At 44.5% G+C, this 18145-nt stretch overlaps 1 protein-coding gene across 1 annotated transcript in view; it reads left to right on the top strand.

Moving 5' to 3' along the window:
• The window catches only part of YAP1 (Yes1 associated transcriptional regulator), a 451661-nt gene that overhangs the window by 259421 nt on the left and 174095 nt on the right, over nucleotides 1-18145 (top strand). The gene's annotated exons all lie outside the window — the stretch shown is intronic.

Genomic DNA, 18145 nt, shown 5'->3' with positions numbered 1-18145 from the left:
TCAGGAGCATCCTCTTCAAAAACATAGTCTTTTGGATCTTTAGATTACTACTTCACAAGCCGAGCAAAACTCAGGAAAAGGTCTGATGTCAGAAGCACACGGTTCCTCGGAAAGACTAAGTGAACAAGAATATGACTGGTCTGATGTCACAGAAGTACGGGATTCCTCAGAAAGACTAACTGAGCCAGAACTTGACTGGGAGGAGTAATTATGTAGCAATAGTAGTGAGTCTGATATTTCTGAATTCTGTTGCCAGATGCTGTTTAGGGGTTGAGTTAATGCCTCCTTTTGTAAATATATACATATATTTTAAAAAAAATGACATTGCACAGTCTCAAGAAGAAAGTCCAATTCAGCCAGAACTAAAAAGTTATCCATCAACAAAATATGGCCAATTATCGTGAAGACATTTCAACCCAGCATGGTACAAATGCTATTCTTGGTTAGAATACAGCATAATACAAAATGCTGTGTTATGCTTTGCTTGTCGCCATTTCTCTGGGAAAGATCCCTGTACTGTTGAATCCATTTACTCATAAAGGGTACAACAACTGGAAAAGAGCTACTGCTAATGATTCAGGATTGAAGCTGCACAACAGAAGTGCAGTCCACAAAGCCTGTATGGTGGCATGGGAGAGTTACAAGCAAACATAGAAATCCAAAGGAGGCTCAGTTTTAGTGCAATTAAGTGATTCTCATAAAGAACTTATCAAAGAAAATAGGCATTATATACCTACTCTGACAGAAATTCTTTTGCATACTGCTGTATGAAAAATTGCTCAGCGGAAAGTATTGATCCAAAAAACTGACCATGAATTTGGAATTAAGGTGTTCTTTCCTGTTGTTTATCACACTATTAGTGAACTTCAGATTACAGACAATTGCAATTTTTTGAATGGAGTTAGTGCTTTCAATCCCAAGTGCTGTTACTTCCTTGATCCAGGAAAACTCAGACCATTTGCAAGTCATTATAGAAGTGACATGGATGGATTTGAAGCAGAACTCAGACTTTCCCCCAAAGTTCTAGAGTGGTGTGAATGAGAAAGACAAATAAAATTGACAGAATGAACCAAGTGCTTACACTTCTTGAAGACCTGAAACTGTCTTTCAGTGAACTCTACTGTCATGTTCATGCCTGTTCCCTCTGGCATTCACACATGCTGGCAAGCTGACACGAAACACTCACATCAGTGAGACTTATTTTATTGAGGAAATCACACGGTAGACAAGCTTAATGGTTACAGAGTCTCCTTTGTACCTCCCCCTACAGTTTATTGCTTGTTGGAGGTTGGACAACTCCCCCTCCATTGCATAGGCTACTGCTGTTCCCCTCACCCTGCCTTGGGACTTTGTGGCATGCAATCAATGGGATTTACTTTTGAGTAAGGGAACCAGCGCATCTGTAGTTCATGAACTTGAAGATGCACAATTGAATTGTGTGTGAATTGTTCCCAACTGAGGTTGGAGGGGTGGGCAGGAAAGTCTGGTTACCGCCCCACCCCGTCTCACTCTTGCTAATTATTGCCCCCCTGCTCCAAGTCATTGCCTGTTTCAAAAGACTGAAAGGGAAGTAGGTAACTGACTGGACATTTTGGGTGAAACTGACCAGCCTTGTCTAGGATCAAAACTGGGAGCGGAAGGGATGGGAGAGGTTGCTTCTTACTGCCCTGCATCCCACCAGCACGGCCTGGAGCGTGTTGCTTTGAAGAGCGCTCCTATGGTCCTTCGCAGTGGTAAACTATAAACTCCAAGGGTTTAAGGGAGGGAAATTTTAAAAAATTAAATAAAAAATTATTTGTTTAATTTCCATTTAAAAACCCATAACAAATCAATGGATGACCCAATCCGATTAAAATCTGGTATGCTGAAAGACCTACTTAGGACCTGCCACTGTGCCAATTTGGATCTCTTTATCTTTAAAACTGAGGGTGCTGCTGGAAAGGAGGGTGCATTTTCCACATTTCTTTTAAGGTGAAACTGCCTACTCAGGAGGAAGCAGTTCTTCCCTTGTTAATGCAACCTGGGCTCATTGTCTCGGATTGCAAAAGAGAAATTGCATTGAAGATGAAAAAGGGTTGAGTGGCGTGTATAGCACTGGACTCCCAAAGCAGGCAAGAAATCAATACAAAGAATGTTCAGGAGCCGGTAGGGTATGCACGAAGGGAAACATCTGCCTCTCCCCCTTGGATGCATGTGACTGCTTGCTCCTGAGCCGCCTGCTGTGCAAAATGTTTCAAGGTTCCAGAAACCAGGGAGTTGGGGGGTTTTAAGGTGTTTTTTTTCTTCTTCGTACTGCGACAAAGGCTCAGTTAAAAAGGCACACAGAACGAAAGAGTCTCTCCCCACACACACACCTTTCTTTCCTCCCTCATTGTCCTGTCTTACTTGATTTGTATATATGTGGGTGAGGGTTGTCGCTGCTGCTTTTTGCTTGTTCAACTAGGGGATTAGCCACTCCTGTTTCCCTGCCAGGAGGAAGCAGGAGTTCGGAAGCAGGAGTAGGAAAGGATTTGAATTGGCACACCCCTCTCCATCGTCAGCAATACCGCCCCTTGAAAACACGACCACTGTACACCGCATTGAAAACAATGGATGAAAACACATGTTGAAATTTGAGCGATGTGCTTTTGCATGACCAGAAGAGCCAGACTTTCTGCGCACCAAAATATTTCGTTATGAGGGGCGGAAGAACCGCTATTAACTCAACCCCTAAACAAGCATCTGGCAACTCTGAAACATGTTTGTCTTCAGAATTATCCAATTCAGAAATATCAGACTCACTACTATTGCTACATAATTTCTCCTCCCAGTCAAGTTCTGGTTCAGTTGGTCTTTCTGAGGAACCCCATGTTTCTGTAACATCAGGCCAGCCACGTTCTGGTTCAGTTAGGCTTTCTGAGGAACCTCATGCTTCTGTGACATCAGACCAGTCATGTTCTGGTTCTGGTTCAGTTAGTCTTTCTGGGGAACCCTGTGCTTGTGTGACATCAGAACTTTTCCTGAGTTTTGCTTGGCTTGTGAAGTTAGGGTGACCATATGAAAAGGAGGACAGGGCTCCTGTATCATTAACAGTGGTATAGAAAAGGGAATTTCAGCAGGTGTCATTTTCATGCATGCAGCACCTGGTGAAATTCCCACTTCATCCCAACAGTTAAAGCTGCATTAGCCCTGCCCTCTTGATCAGATAGAAAAGAGGTCAGGGCTCCTGCAGCTTTAACTGTTGCGATGAAGAGGGAATCTCACCAGGTGCTGCATTCATACAAATGACACCTGCTGAAATTCCCTTTTCTATACAACTGTTAAAGATTCAGGAGCCCTGTGCTCCTTTCCATATGGTCACCCTATCCTTAATGGCTCATTGACGCTTGCCATTTCTGTTGCAAAATACTGATCCATTTTCTTTAGCCATTTGAGATCATTGTGTTAGAAGGCATAAAAGAGCTTATCTTGATGCAAGGGTAAAATGCTTCATTTAGAGAATGCAGTTCTCGGACCAAAAGAAAAAGCTGAGGGTTTTTTTCGTTATTGTTCCATATTTTAACAGCTCATGTTTTTCTTCCGCTCCTGCAGAGTTTTATCCAAAACATGTAGAGCTAATTAAAGAAGAATGTATTAAAGATAAGGTGGTATTTTACCAGCACCAGATCTTGTCTTTCTTTCTGCATCTGCTTTGTGGTGATTTCCCCCTCTCTTCTCCACTTCATCAGCTAAATATATGAAGGACAAAAACTGGTCGCCTGCACACAGTATGGTGACTTTAAATTAGGAATGTGCTCCACTTCTCCTCAGAGCAGAGAATCAGGAGCGAATTGGCCTGATCCGCCTTGCCCAGAGGTGGAGTAGAAGCGAACCGGGGTCCTGGAGAAGCATGGCAAAGAGAAGCGGCCATAGGCTGAGCACTTCTCTTTTTGCGGAGCAATCCGCCCACCATTTTGGATAATTTTGCCCATAGGATTGCATTGCGGAAAAGATTAGGGGATAACTGTGTTGTTTTTAAAGCTATCTTTCTGAAATTTCGTGTGCTTAGAGAGTTGTAACTGGGGGTCATTTTGAGCCTACTCTCAACACTCTGTGTGGTGCGGTTCGCTTGCTATAATTTTTCAAAAAATTATGTCAAAAAAGCTGGAGAGGGTAAGCGGCGGGTTTTTTTTTAGCCATGACAGGCAGATTCAACTCCCAATCCTGATGAGAAGTGATGACCTCATGAAGCATACGAGGGGAAGAGAGTTTACATTGTGTCTTGAACAGGCTTCTTACTTATCCTCCAAACTTTCACAGACAGAAATCAACATTACTAAAAATAGCAAGGCTGTAGCATTAGAACAGATCCTTCAAACATGATAAAGGCCAGGATAGCTTAAAAGACCTTCACCTGGCACTGAAAAGATGAGATTCAGCAATTGACTATCCTAGTATTCTACAGATGAGGCACCACAAGTGATGGAGTGGTCAATTTCTCCAGTCACCAGCAGGGGGGTGTCTTTATGGTGCTGCTTTGGCTGCATGTTTCTTAAAAACCCTGTGGTATCACAGCTACAGGGTGGGAACGGTTACTCTCTACAGCAGGAAGGAGTGCGAGCTTTCTTCCGTCCCCTTGGCCCGTCGAGCCCGCCCTCTGCCCACCCTTCCTGCGCTTCCTGTGACCTATCTGTGGCTGCGATCTGCCCCCAGAATACCCCCAGCCTCAAGCCAAAGCAAGGCCCCCACGGATCGTGGTGTGGGCCTTGCTTTGGTGACCTCGGTGCAAATGAAAAAGTCACATTAAGTGCACACAGGCTTACTGGCTTGAATTACTGGAGACAGCACACAACCATCAGGACTAGTAGCCATTGATGGTTTATCCTTCAGAAATTTATCCCACCCCTTTTAAAGTCATCTAAATTGGTGGCCATCACTACATCCTGTGGTAGTGAGTTCCATCATTTAACTATGCACTGTGTGAGGAATGACCCTGGGTGCTAGTATTTTGAGAGAGGGAGAAAAATGTCTCCCTATCCACATTCTCCATACCATGCATAATTGTGGACACCTCTATCATGTCTCCCAGTTGATGTAGCCTTCCCTCATAGGGGAGATGCTCCAGCTCCATTTAGTTACCCTTTTCTGCTCTTTTTCCAGCTGTTTATGCTAAGCATGACTAAGTCGGGATGCAACTCTATGATTGACCAGCAATGAGAAATATGTACATGCTGGAAGAAACCATACGTTGCATTCTGTGTACAACTAATCTCCCATAATGAACCCCACGAATGAAACTGCTTCTCAAAATAGAGCAACAGGACATTCCCTATACGGTTCTGCGGCATAACCCTTGGATGGTTACCTACCTCCATGGATTTCAGATCCTTGAGACTTGACTGTCCAGTTTGGTGTCCTACTGGAACCGCAAAGCTGGAAGACAGCAACACTGCTGTGCACAGGAACCACACGAACCTCATGATAGTAGTGATCAAAGAGTCTATACTGAAAGAAGAAACTCTCTGGCCTCCAGTCTCTTGCAGCCAAGAGGGCAAGCTTATATTAGCCTGACTAGTGACACACTGTAAAAGTCCAGGTGACTCACTTTATGGCATTTGCCTGCTTTTTTAAAATATGTTTTTCAAACATTTCTTTTCAAGTGTCACAATTCCAAGATAGCTAGAAGGAAGCATTAGATGATATCTCCCCCTCACCTGCTTGTTGACGTTTTCACTGAGGTAATTCCAGAGAAGAAGGGAACCATTTTGTCTCTCCCTTCCCTCCATTCAATCTTCTCTTTCATCTCTAAAACCAACAGGTTAGAGGGAAGTTAGTTCCTCTAATTTTAGCCAGTGCACCAACTGTACAACCCCACCATCAGAGATTCCCAGTATTCTTTGTTTGCTATGGAGGACTCATTGAAATATTATCTTCTGTGTAGACAGCTGCGTAGGTAGAGCAGTGCTAAGGGTGGTGACTGACTCGCAAGTTGGGTTGTGGAGTAAATCTGTGCAACGTGACACACTTTGTCACATGTTTCTGTGGAAAGGATCCTGTTTGCGAATCCACTTCCTGGTCTGTTCAGCTCTTGGAAAGCTGCAATGGACTGGCTGAATTCGTTGGGTCATATGCTTCCTTTCGGGGCACATTACAATGTAACGGGTGGGCGGTGAGGAAGCTCAAGTCAGTTGAAGCTCTCTCCTACTTTTGGTGCAAAACACACAACGGAATTTGCTAATTGCTTGGAGCATGATGATGCTCCTTTTGTGTCTGATACACCTTCAGCGCACCATCCATAAAGAGTCCTTTTAAGGGGACCTAGGGGGAATCTACACTATTGTATCTATAATGGTACATATTGCTCTGATTACGTCACTGGTCACATGACTCGTTCTTTAGTATGGTTTACTAAATTACGTTCCGTTTTACCTTTCCGTTGTTACCCTTCTGCAGCAGTGTTTAGCTTTCAATGTGCACTGTTCTATTGCTGTATTCCCTGTCGCATTGTAAATCCAATGCTACGTGATCCTCCACTCTCCTTCCTGGTTGGGACAACTTCGTGGTTGGGACAACTTCCTCTCCGTGCATAAAGGGATGAAAAAGTAGACACAGAAAACACAAAAACGGAAGTGGGAGGGTCATAGAAGAGACAGTCTGGGCATTGGGAGGATCATAGAAAGGACAGGATCAAGGATCAGACAACGGGGCAACAAAACAGTGTGCTCTGGTATAATGTTACAGGAAAAGGTAAATAACGCTAGTGAGCTCAGTTAAAAATAGTAATGTTAGAATTAATAATGGAAAAAGGCAAACAATAACGTTTTTAGTGTAGATTCCCCCCTAATTGAGGCTATTGCTTTGTTCTAGGAGAACATTTCCATGCAAGGCCTAAAGCCTTGGAAGATGCAGGGTCATGATAAAAAGAACATAAGGGCATAAGAAGAGCCCTGCTGGATCAGACCAAAGGTCTACCTAGTCCAGCATTGGGCTTCTCACGATGGCCAACCAGATGCCTTGGGAAAGCCCACCAAAAGGTCTTGAAGACAATAGACCTCTCCCACTATTGCCTACTCGCAACAGCTATTCATATTCTGTGGTGTTCTGCTTCTGAACATAGAGGTTCCATATAGGCATCATGACTGCTAGTCATTGATAGACTCTGTTCCTCCATTAATTTACCTAATCCCCTTGGCCATCACCACAACTTGTAGCACTGAATTCTATCAATTCAAATAGGGGTTGCGAGAAGTTTGCTGTCCTGAATCTACTGCCAATCTATTTCAAGGGTTGAGACCCAAGTACTAGAATTCCAAGAGAAAAGCCCTGTTCAACGCTTATGCACAAACAGTTTGTGCAAATGCATTTCATGGGCATGAGGTTGTCAACACTAGCCCCACCAGAGAGGCTCACCTGGTGCTTACATTGTGGTCCTTTTTATTTCCCCTGACTTTTTAAAAAATGCCTTAATGCATTTTTAGATTTTTGCACTGTTCCTGGCTTTTACCCTGGTATTTTACACCGGTGTTTCAAACTTAAGTTTTTTATATTATGTTTTTCTATATTATTGTATTTCATGGTTTTAAATTTTATTCTGTGAACTGCCCAGAGAGCTTGAGTTATTGGGCAGTATAAAAACAAAATAAATTTTGTAATACAAAATACAAAATTTTGTAATTTTGTAAACATGTACAAAAGTTGTGGAAGATGATGTTCTTTGAAATTGAGCAGATTGTGGGATTTAAAATAGAGGACACACCAAGGATTGCATTACTCTCACTGCAAGAAGAACTTAAATGTAATAAAGAAACTAAAGAACTGATAACGAACCTGCTGACGGCTGCGAGGCTGATTGTAGCTAGTAGGAACTGGAAGATTCAAGGAGATTATTGTATTGAAGAATGGTATAAAGAAGTGTGGGACATTGCTATAAATGATAAATTGACATGTAATATTAAAATGAAAAGAGGTATAGTAAAAACGAATGATTTTGAGGGTATTTGGAAAAAGTTCCTAGAGTTTGTGTTTTCTAAGGGAAGAGGGAAACCACCAACAGATGAATCTATGAGTTTTTGGAAACAGGAATGAGATCCCGAGGTGGGGGGAGCACTGTTATGTTGAGTACGAATATGTTTAATAGCTTAAGTATGAATATACATTAAGGCAATTTTATATTAATGTATCAACTGTTTTTTTTGGTTGTTTTGTTGTTGTTGTATTTTTTAAAATAAAAAATTAAAATAAATAAATAAATAAATAAATAAATGTGTTCCCTTGAACTCTCGGCGTGATCACGGACTTGCTTAATCAGGGTTCCAGATCGCAGAGGGAGTGATAACCATGTTGCATCAATAGGAATAGAGACCTATTCAGTCCCCCTCTGCACAGCATGGGGAAGTCACAGACTGAGGGAGCAGGGCTGGTACAGATAACCCCGTGCCCCTTACTTGGATTTATATACCCTGTTTAGGCCTAATGCCTGAATAGGACTAAAGAAGGCCTCCTATGTGTAGAGAGAAAGAAGAAGAGAAGGAGAGAGGAAGGGAAGGACAGAGGAATCTGAGAGGAGGCCTGACCCCATGATTATCCAATGTGTGGTGACTGCCTGTACTGGATTTGATACTGGAAGAACTAGGGAGAAGTTCTGGTGAGCTCCCACAGCTGCATCCTGTTAGTCTGTTAAATGCCTAGAGACTTATTTTGCCTAGGGTGACCATATGGAAAGAAGGACAGGGCTCCGGTATCTTTAGCAGTTGTGTAGAAAAAGGAATTTCAGCAGGTGCCATTTGTATGCATGCAGCACCTGGTGAAATTCCCCCTTCATCACAACAGGACCCCTGCCCTCTTTTGTATCTGGTCACTGTAGTATAGCTCCTCCAGGTTTAAATGTTGCGATCAAGAGGGAATTTCACCAGGCGCTGCATGCGTACAAATGGCACCTGCTCAAGTTCCCTTTTCTCTACAACGGTTAAAGATACAGGAGCCCTATTCATTTGTTGTTTATTCGTTCAGTCATTTCCAACTCTTCGTGACTTCATGGACCAGCCCACGCCAGAGCTTTCTGTCGGCTGTCGCCACCCCTAGCTCCCCCAAGGTCAAGTCTGTCACCTCCAGAATATCCTCCATCCATCTTGCCCTTGGTCGGCCCCTCTTCCTTTTGCCTTCCACTTTCCCTAGCATCAGCCTCTTCTCCAGGGTATCCTGTCTTCTCATTATGTGGCGAAAGTACTTCAGTTTTGCCTTTAATACCATTCCCTCAAGTGAGCAGTCTGGCTTTATTTCCTGGAGTATGGACTGGTTTGATCTTCTTGCAGTCCAAGGCACTCTCAGAATTTTCCTCCAACACCACAGTTCAAAAGCATCTATCTTCCTTTGCTCAGCTTTCCTTATGGTCCTCCTATTCATATGGTCACCCTAATTTTGCCTAACTCAGGCCATGGCTAGACCAGGGCTATATCCCGGGATCATCCCGGGGTCGTCCTTGTGCATCTAAATGACTCACAGGGGATCCTGGGAGCAAGCAGAGACGATCCCTCCATTTTCCTGGGATAAACCCTATTATAAACCCAAATCTATTGACAGTAGCTAAGGCCACTGTCAATAGATTTTAGCAGGCTTAGGCCTCTTAATGGATAGCTTCTCTAGTGGGACCCTGTACACTTTTGATTGGTACCAAGCAAATGCCACTCCATATGTCTGGTTACCTCACCCATCTGAGATAAGGGTGTAGTGTCTTCTCCCACTCATGAGCTGAGAGGCTCTTCCTCCTAATTTGGAACATTGGGGCCTCCCTCACACAGGAAAGGCAATTAATTTCCCAGACTGGAATGCTTTGAGAACCTTTGAGAATATGAGAGAGGGCTACATAATCTGGAGAATAAAGCGAACAAATTTTGTCTCGCCCCAAGGCAGAATTGTGCACTGCCGGCCTGGAGAACTTTTGCCGGTCTTAAGGGGAACTTCTCATGTATCTTGGGAACCCAGATAAACTTATTACTGTAGTTGTGGCAATGGTGCCTGCTATATCAACTGAACAGACATGACCTTTCTTTGTATATTCTTTCTGCCTCCATATATCATCTTTGTGTACTCAATAAATTGTAAAACTGATCCATTTGTGATTGACTCACAAATGACTCACTTTTGACTCACTTGGGTCATTAATTGTGACCTTATAAATCACGATCCCATCAATCAATACAATGCTTCAGGCGGCAGATGCTGGGGGACAGCAATGGCATCCTTTATTTACTGAGTGTTTCCCTCTGTTGGTGGACAGAGTTGTGTATGGCACACAAACTAAAATAGGGCCTTCTAAACTAGCACGTTGTCTCGGCTGTAGTGGAAAACACGATGCCATCTTTAGTGTTGAAGTAAGATTCAACTGCCAATCCAGTCAGCTTTTACATGTCTATTGGTTAGGGGGCGCCATCTTGTCCTTCACTTCAAGCAGTAAAATATCCTGAGTTGGCCCTGACTAATTAAAAAAAAACATGGACGTGATGGCTCCCAATACTACAAACATTATTCAGTTACCAATGACTAATTTACTTCTCCCATTGAATTCAAGAGTTTTTAACATGACTAACTACCATTGATTTGCCTGGAGCCATACACTAAAATACTAAAAGTTGGTCCAGTGTTTCAGGCTTCATAATGTGAAGGATGAACCTCAGGTCTTAAGCAGTTGAAGGCTAGGGACAATTACAGAGATGATTCAGTTTAGGGGTTTGTTCGATCAATTTCAGTCCCACCCTGACTCAGAGTAAGCTCATAATTTAGATAAAGCCAAACGGTGATTCTCAATGAGCCAGAAACAGACAATCTTTGAACAATCTTGTGAGAAGCAGACTGTTTTTATCTATTGATGGCCCTTTAGAATGTATGAGAGCACTTGTTTAATCCCTCCCTCATGAGGAAGTTCCAATGATTAAGTCACTTCTAAAGAATAACCACTTTTCTATTTTTGGATAGTTAAATATTAATGATTTTACTGGGAAGTCTTGATGATTGTAGTAGTTTATTTATAGATTTGTATGCTGTTGGAAATCTTTTAAAAATGTAAGCAAATGAAGTACAGAAACACAATGAAGAATTATTCTTCCCTTTCCTTCAAAAGGAAGGTGTGATTAAGGCCACGTCAAAGACTGGTTTCATTTATGCAAAGCACATTGGTGTGGAAATTAGTGTGGGAAGCCAAGTCTAGGTTTTTATATATATTATAAACATGCTTGTGTGTGTATTTCACTGTGTATAAATGCTGGGGAACTGCAGTTTACTATGCATAAATATGGGTTTGAATGCGGAGTTTTGTGGACTGGGGCCCTTTCTGCACCTAAGGATTATCCTAGGAAAATGGAGCGATTGTCCCTGTCTGCTTCCGGGATCCCCTGTGTGTCATTTGGATGCACAGGGATGATCTTGGGACGATCCCAGGAAAAACGGCAGGAGGAGACATGCCCTGGAACTCCACAAACTGCATGATCCCACAGCAAATGGTTAGTTATTCAATTTAGGGCCTTGCTAGACCTACCTTTGAATCCGGCCTTCAGGTGCAGCAAGCCCATGCTACAATTAGCACAGGCTGTCGCGCCTATCCAGATGTTAGACGAGACGGGGAAAGGAAAATCCCGTCGCGTCGCCCATTTTAAAAAAATCTTAAAGGGGCCATGTGTGCAGGAGCACACCAACGAAAAGTTAAGAGTTTTTTTTTTTTTAAAAAAATAAAGGGTTCCCTGCTCCCCCCTGCCCCTGATTCCCCCCCAATATCTGATGCCTGCTTGCTCACCTGCTTGTCAGGTCCGATGCCCCCTCCGCCCCCCTGGCTGCGATCTCCCCTCCCTGGCTCCACTCTTCCCCCCATCTCTCCTGCCAGGTCCGCTCTTTCCCCCCTGGACCCCATCACTCCCCCCCCGCAACTCCCTTGCCCCCGGACTGATGGGCACAGTGCTCCTATGGAGCGCTGTGCCCAGTGTGCGGCTTTCCCCAGCTACTCGCGAGTAAGCGAGCAGCTGAGAAAATCCACGGAACCTGCTAGACTTTCCGCAGCCCCATTCTCAGCCCAGGGCTGCGGAAAAACTGGCCCAAAAGTGGTGCCAGTTATCCCAGGCCAAGGGAGGGTTTAGCCCGGCCTGACCCCAGGATCCCCTGTGCGTCATCTGCATGCACAGCAGGGAGCCCGGGCCTCGCCCCGGGCTAGACCCTTGTCTAGGAAGTCCCTTAGAACCTGTTCAGATGACAAACTAAGCCACAGTGGTTAAGCGTTTTGAACTAAATGTTATGGCGTAACATGTCGTGTGAACCATGACACAGGCCTTAGCTAGATCTAGCGGTCTTGCGGGATGGAGGTGTAAAGATCTCATGATTTTTTCTTTGTGAGATGTCCACCTCAATTCACACATAGTGCGTGACAACCTCAGATGGAGAGGTGTTGTGCCTGCCATTATTATTTCTTGGTTAAAGGGGACGATGCACACGAATGCTCGTGTGCAGAAGGTGTTTTTTTTTTAAAAAAAAAACAAACTTATTTTCTCCGCTCTGCCCACCCCACCCTCTATGGGCGCAGTACTCCTGAGGAGCCCTGCGCCCCGTCTGCGGGTCCCGGCTCCTCACAAGGAATTGCGAGGAGCCAGGACAAACCGCGGCGACCGGCCACATGTTCCTTGGTCTCGGACTCAGCCCGAGACTGTGGAAAAAATGGGCCTAAAGGGGAGGGCAAGATCCCAGGGCAAGGGAGGGATCACCCCTTCCTGATCCCAGGATCCCCTGGGCATCATGAGGATGCACAGGGATGATCCCGGGGATCACCCGGGGATTTCGCCCCATCTTGCTATAGCCTTAGTGTGTCATGTTAACTATTCCTAACAATAGTGGCTAAATAAACATTTAACATGCTCATTAACCATTTGCTGCAAAAGAGTTAGCAGTCTAACTATGGCTTAGTGTGTTGTCTGAACAGACCCATATTTTGTATTTTTACTGCCAGGGTAGGGGAAGAGACACTTGTGAGATTTTATTCACTCAGGTGTCAAAATAACTTGGTTAGCTTTGGACACAGGCAGGATCTACAGTACAGTTTTATAGTGGTATTAGAATAATAGAATAATAGAATAGTAGACTTGGAAGGGGCCTATAAGTCCATTGAGTTCAACTCTTTGCTCAATGCAAGAATCCACACTAAAGCATCCCTGATAGATGCTTTCCAGCTTCCTCTTGAATGCCTCTATTGTATGTGAGAGCCTGCGACTTCCCTAGGTGATGGGTTCCATTGTCATACTGCTCTAACAGTCAGGGAGTTTTTACTGATGTTCAGCCGGAATCTGGCTTCCCATAACTTCAGCCCACTATTCCATGTCCTGCACTCCGGGATGATTGAGAAGAGATCCTGGCCCTCCTCTGTGTGACAACCTTTAAAGTATTTGAAAAGTGTTATCATGATTCCCCTCAGTGTTCTCTTCTCCAAGCTAAACATGCCCAGTTCTTTCAGTCTCTCCTCATAGGGCTTTATTTCCAGACCCCTGATCATTGTGGTTGCCCTCCTCTGCACCTTCTCCATGAAAAAATGAGAAGAAATAATCAAGGTTCTTGCTTGCCCTTCTTGACTGCAACTTAGAACAGTCGATATCTGTATTTGTTTTTCATAAGCTATTAACATATAAATATGAAGTCCTTGACTTCTTGTGAAGCTGACCTGAACTGTACTATACACAACCCCACCCCCATCCCCCAAAATGGGAGGTGCAGCCTTTTTTCTGACATGCTGCTATTTTATAGCTTGTGTTGGGAGGCTTTTCATGGGGAGGCTTTAAAATATGCAGTCCCTGCCCAACATCCCCCACGCAAAGTGGTACAGTCTAAAAAACCTTTGCCACTTGATTCTGCCAATTTATAAACTGCCCATCATAAAGAAGGCCGCTTTATATGATTTCCTGCTCCTCTGTGGTGCGTAGAAATTGTCCCAAACAACTGGATGACTTCCCTATCGACAGGTCCCCCAACTTGTCTGGACTCCAACTTGTCTGCTTCTTCCCCTCTTCCATCCCCAAGTCATCTCCAGACACGGGTTGTTTCCCCTCTCTTATATACTTGCAATACATCAATTTGGCTATGCCCAGAAATTGCTGTGTCTGAAAAAAGAGATTTATTGGTGGAATTGAGTGTTTCCTCCATTGTACCTGTCCATATGTTTAAATAGGTTCTGTTACCCCAGACCAGCAAGAAGATCCACACTTCACATATTGATGCTTGTCTTCGCTTTGACTATGCTGCTAAAATAATCCAACAAATATTTACTGGGTATAATGTTACAGCATGGCCCATAATTACTTTGGTAATTATGATTGTAGATGCTATACATTCTGTTTGGTGATCTCATTTCATAATATTACAGTTGTCCATCTTTAAACACAGACATATATCATGATCTATCTTAACTACATTCAGGGATTCTTATTGAACCTCAACTTCTGATTAAATACAAAAAGAAATTACTGATTCATTTTATGTTTTATATATTCTCCCATGATTCTAAGGTGACATGGATTGTCCCTTCAATTTGGAGCCTTGCTAGACCAGGGGTTAGGCCGGGCTTGCCCCTGTGCGTCCAGATGATGCACAGGGGCTCCCAGGCTCAGGCAACTGGATGACTGGCAAGCGGGATGGCCAGGGGCAGTACCCAATACTCCAACTGCACCCGCACTAGTGGGACCTACTTCTAGCGCAATGGACAAAATATTTTGTATTTAATAATTGGAGGCTGCCTATTGTTCTGCTTTGAGCAAACCAATGCTTCAAGGTTTATCTAGGTAGCCATGGTGGAAGAAGGATGGAGATATCCCGCTTTGCCTCAAGCTGCACTACCCAGAGTGTTTTTCTCCCCAACCCTGGCACTCAGATTTTAAGCTCTGTGCATTTATAAACTTTGCACAATGGTACACCTGACAATGGGCCTGTTCAGACAACACACTAAGGGCCTTCCTAGACGAGGCCTTAGCGCGCCTTCTGTCCCGGCTTCCCTGCTGTGCGTCCAGATGACGCACAGGGGAATCCGGAGACAGGCCGCGCTGAGGCCTTCTCCAACGCGCCATAAGCGAATTCGCTTATGGCGCGCCTTTTCCCCAGCTCCGGCCTGAGGCCGGAGCTGGAGAAGGTCTAGGGACTTCCGTGGCTTTTTGCGGCTAATCGCTTACTCACGAGTAGCCACAAAAAGCCGCGGACTGGCCACAGCGCTGAGCGCTGTGCCCATCGGCCGGGGAGATCCCGGGAGGGAAAAGGAGGGGAGACGACACAGGACACACACACACACACACACGGAGGGAAAAGGAGGGGAGATGACACAGGACACACACACACACACGGAGGGAAAAGGAGGGGAGACGACACAGGACACACACACACGCACGGAGGGAAAAGGAGGGGAGACGACACACGGGACATGGAGGGAGAGAAAGATCAGGAAGGGATCAGGAGCGGATGGGGGGGGGGTTAACTAATAAAAAACCCTTACCTTCTCCGCAGTCTTCGGGCGCACGTGGCCCCTTTAAACTTTTAAAAAAATGGCCGGCGCTGCAGGGCTTCCGTCGTCCCTGCGCGTTGTGCGTCTAGGAGGCTGGGCGGCGTGCGTTAAAGTTTGCACGCCGTCGCCCCGCCTCCCTGCCGGCTTATCCCGGCAGGTCTAGCAAGGCCCTAAGCCACGGTTAGGCCATTAACCCTTTTGTGGCAAATGGTTACTGAGGCCATGGCTCAAGGCCTATATCCCAGGATCGTCCCGGGGTCATCCTTGTGCATCTAAATGACACACAGGAGATCCCAGGAGCAGGCAGGGACGACCCCGGGATAAACCTTAGGTCTAGCTAAAGCCTCAGTTTAGCTAAGTCCTGAGAGTTTTTAAACTGTGGTTATATAGCCACCATGGTTAGGAATGATGCACATGATATCTAAGCCATAATGTTTAGCTCAAAATGCTTAACCACTGAGGCTTAGCATGTTGTCTGAACAAGGTAATAGAAACTGTCTCGTAGTTGCAAACAGGTAGGCTAGAGAAGTAGACACATTTTCTTGGATGGTTATGTGTTTGTGGAGAGCCAGTTCTAGAGGGCATAGCGCATTACGTATTTGACTGTCCCTTATATACAGACATAAGAAAAAGTTGTTTGGAGCCATTTTTTAAAGAAAGTGAAATATAGGGGTGTTAAAGAAAAATTGAGTTACATGCAATTGACCCATACGTGATTCAGAGGGTTGCACTATTTGCAGCGAAAGCTAATACCCTATTTCTTCGATTCTAAGACACACTTTTTCCCCCATATAAACATCTCTAAAAATGGGGTGCGTCTTACAATCGATGGCGTCTTACAATCGAAGAAATACAGTAGTTGTAGAGCAAAGTTTTTGGATATTATTGGTGTGAGGTGTTATAAAGATTCAGAGATATAAATGAATTGTGAGTGGGAAGTAATTGAAGGTTTCTGTATGTCTGCTGTTCACCCATTTTAGCATTATTTTAGTAATGGATGTTATGTATCTGATAGCTTTGTTGTTTTAACCATATGTAGTATTGTACAATAGTATAGTAAAATTTCAAGTTTGTATGTGTTGAAATGATCTGTGGATCGAGCAACATACATTTTGCAAGTTGCCTAATTTTCTGTATGGAGAGCTTTATCTATTTTTTTAATCCAGGGGAGGAGTGTTTGACCTGCACCTTGAATGGGATCTTTCTAGGAAAGGCTTTGATTCTGCTGATTTGGATAAAATAGCCCTCATATAAACTTTTCTTTTAAGTTATATCAATTGATTTAGAGACAGTGTTGATGTAAATATCAACTCTGTCACCACCTAGTTTTTCATTCTTTTTCTTGGGGAGAAAGACACCATAACACTCCCATCCACCCCTTTCGTGGAACCGACAGACAATGTTTGGTTGCATTGAACAAGCATGGCAAGAGTATGCAGATGGTTGCCTGTAAGCATTCCATATGTATTCCTCCAATTGCGTGCAAAGCCCTCTCATGAGATGGGTAAAATGCACTTTTTTCAATCCGGATCCTGGTTAATTGCTAGGGAGAAGAGAAAGGAAGGAGGAAAAACACTAGATGGCATCAAAGCCCACACTGAAAACGTTCAGAAGGAAGTTAGAAAGCTAGAAGGTAGGTGTGTGTGTGTGTGTGTGTGTGTGTGTGTGTGTAATCACATCTATTAAATGTTAATCTGGTGATTTAATCTGAGTTAAAATTTGAGCTAAACATTGTGCCTTAGTGTGTCATATGAACGATGACTTAGCATGTCGTGTGAACCATTCCTAACCATGGTGGCTACATAATCACAGCAGTCTCTTTGAAATTGTGATCCAAAGAAATAAGCAATTAGGGGCTGGTCACATATGAGGCAGCAAAATGAGGCAGCTTAGAACTGAAGCAGTTAAACGGACTGTACCACTTTCAGACTGCACGAGGGGATCATAATTTTGAATGCCCAACAGGGAACAGCCTGGGCTGGAACCATTCTCCTTGCTGTGCTACCCTTTAATAGGTGATACTTTGGGGTGTTTCCATTGTACTGTGAAGCCAGTTGAAATTTGGCTGCAGTTAGCAAAAGGCCTATTCATTTGCATGGTATTCTTTTCTTTAAGTAATCTCGGGAATGCCAAAAGTAGCTCTTTGGGTCTTGGCCTATGAAAAGTAGGAGGGGTTTGGGGAATGACCTGGGGGTGGGAGAAAGAAGTACTCATACGGCAACAGTGTGGGGTGTGGCTGGATTACGCCCCGTGCTGAGCTGGGACTTAATACCAGTGAGAGACCTAGATCGCACAACATGGTGGGCTTGTCATGGGTTATTTTTTTTAACCTATGATGCGTCCCAGTGTGTGCTGGGTGAATGCAGCCTTTAGGAATATGCAATCCTCAATGACGTTGCAATTTGTCATCAAGGGCAGATCCACACATAGGCTTCGGGCCGCCCTGAAGGCGCTTTGGGGTGTCCCGAAATCGATGATGTGTACCCTACCTTAAGCGTTCCAAGAAGAGGAGGAGGAGGAGGAGGAGGAGGAGGAGGCCCCGCATCGCCCCTCGCGGGGACGGGATGAAGAGTTGCCGCACCCGGCACCTTCGCTGGAGAATCAGCTGCCCCTGACCTACCCACCGGCCTCCTTTTGCTGGCAAAAGAGCCACCCGGGCCCACCCGGGTCAGAGAG

This window comes from Elgaria multicarinata, chromosome 5 (genome assembly GCF_023053635.1).
Source record: "Elgaria multicarinata webbii isolate HBS135686 ecotype San Diego chromosome 5, rElgMul1.1.pri, whole genome shotgun sequence".
Classification (NCBI taxonomy): Eukaryota; Metazoa; Chordata; class Lepidosauria; order Squamata; family Anguidae; genus Elgaria; species Elgaria multicarinata.
This window is presented reverse-complemented; position numbering and strand designations above follow the sequence as displayed.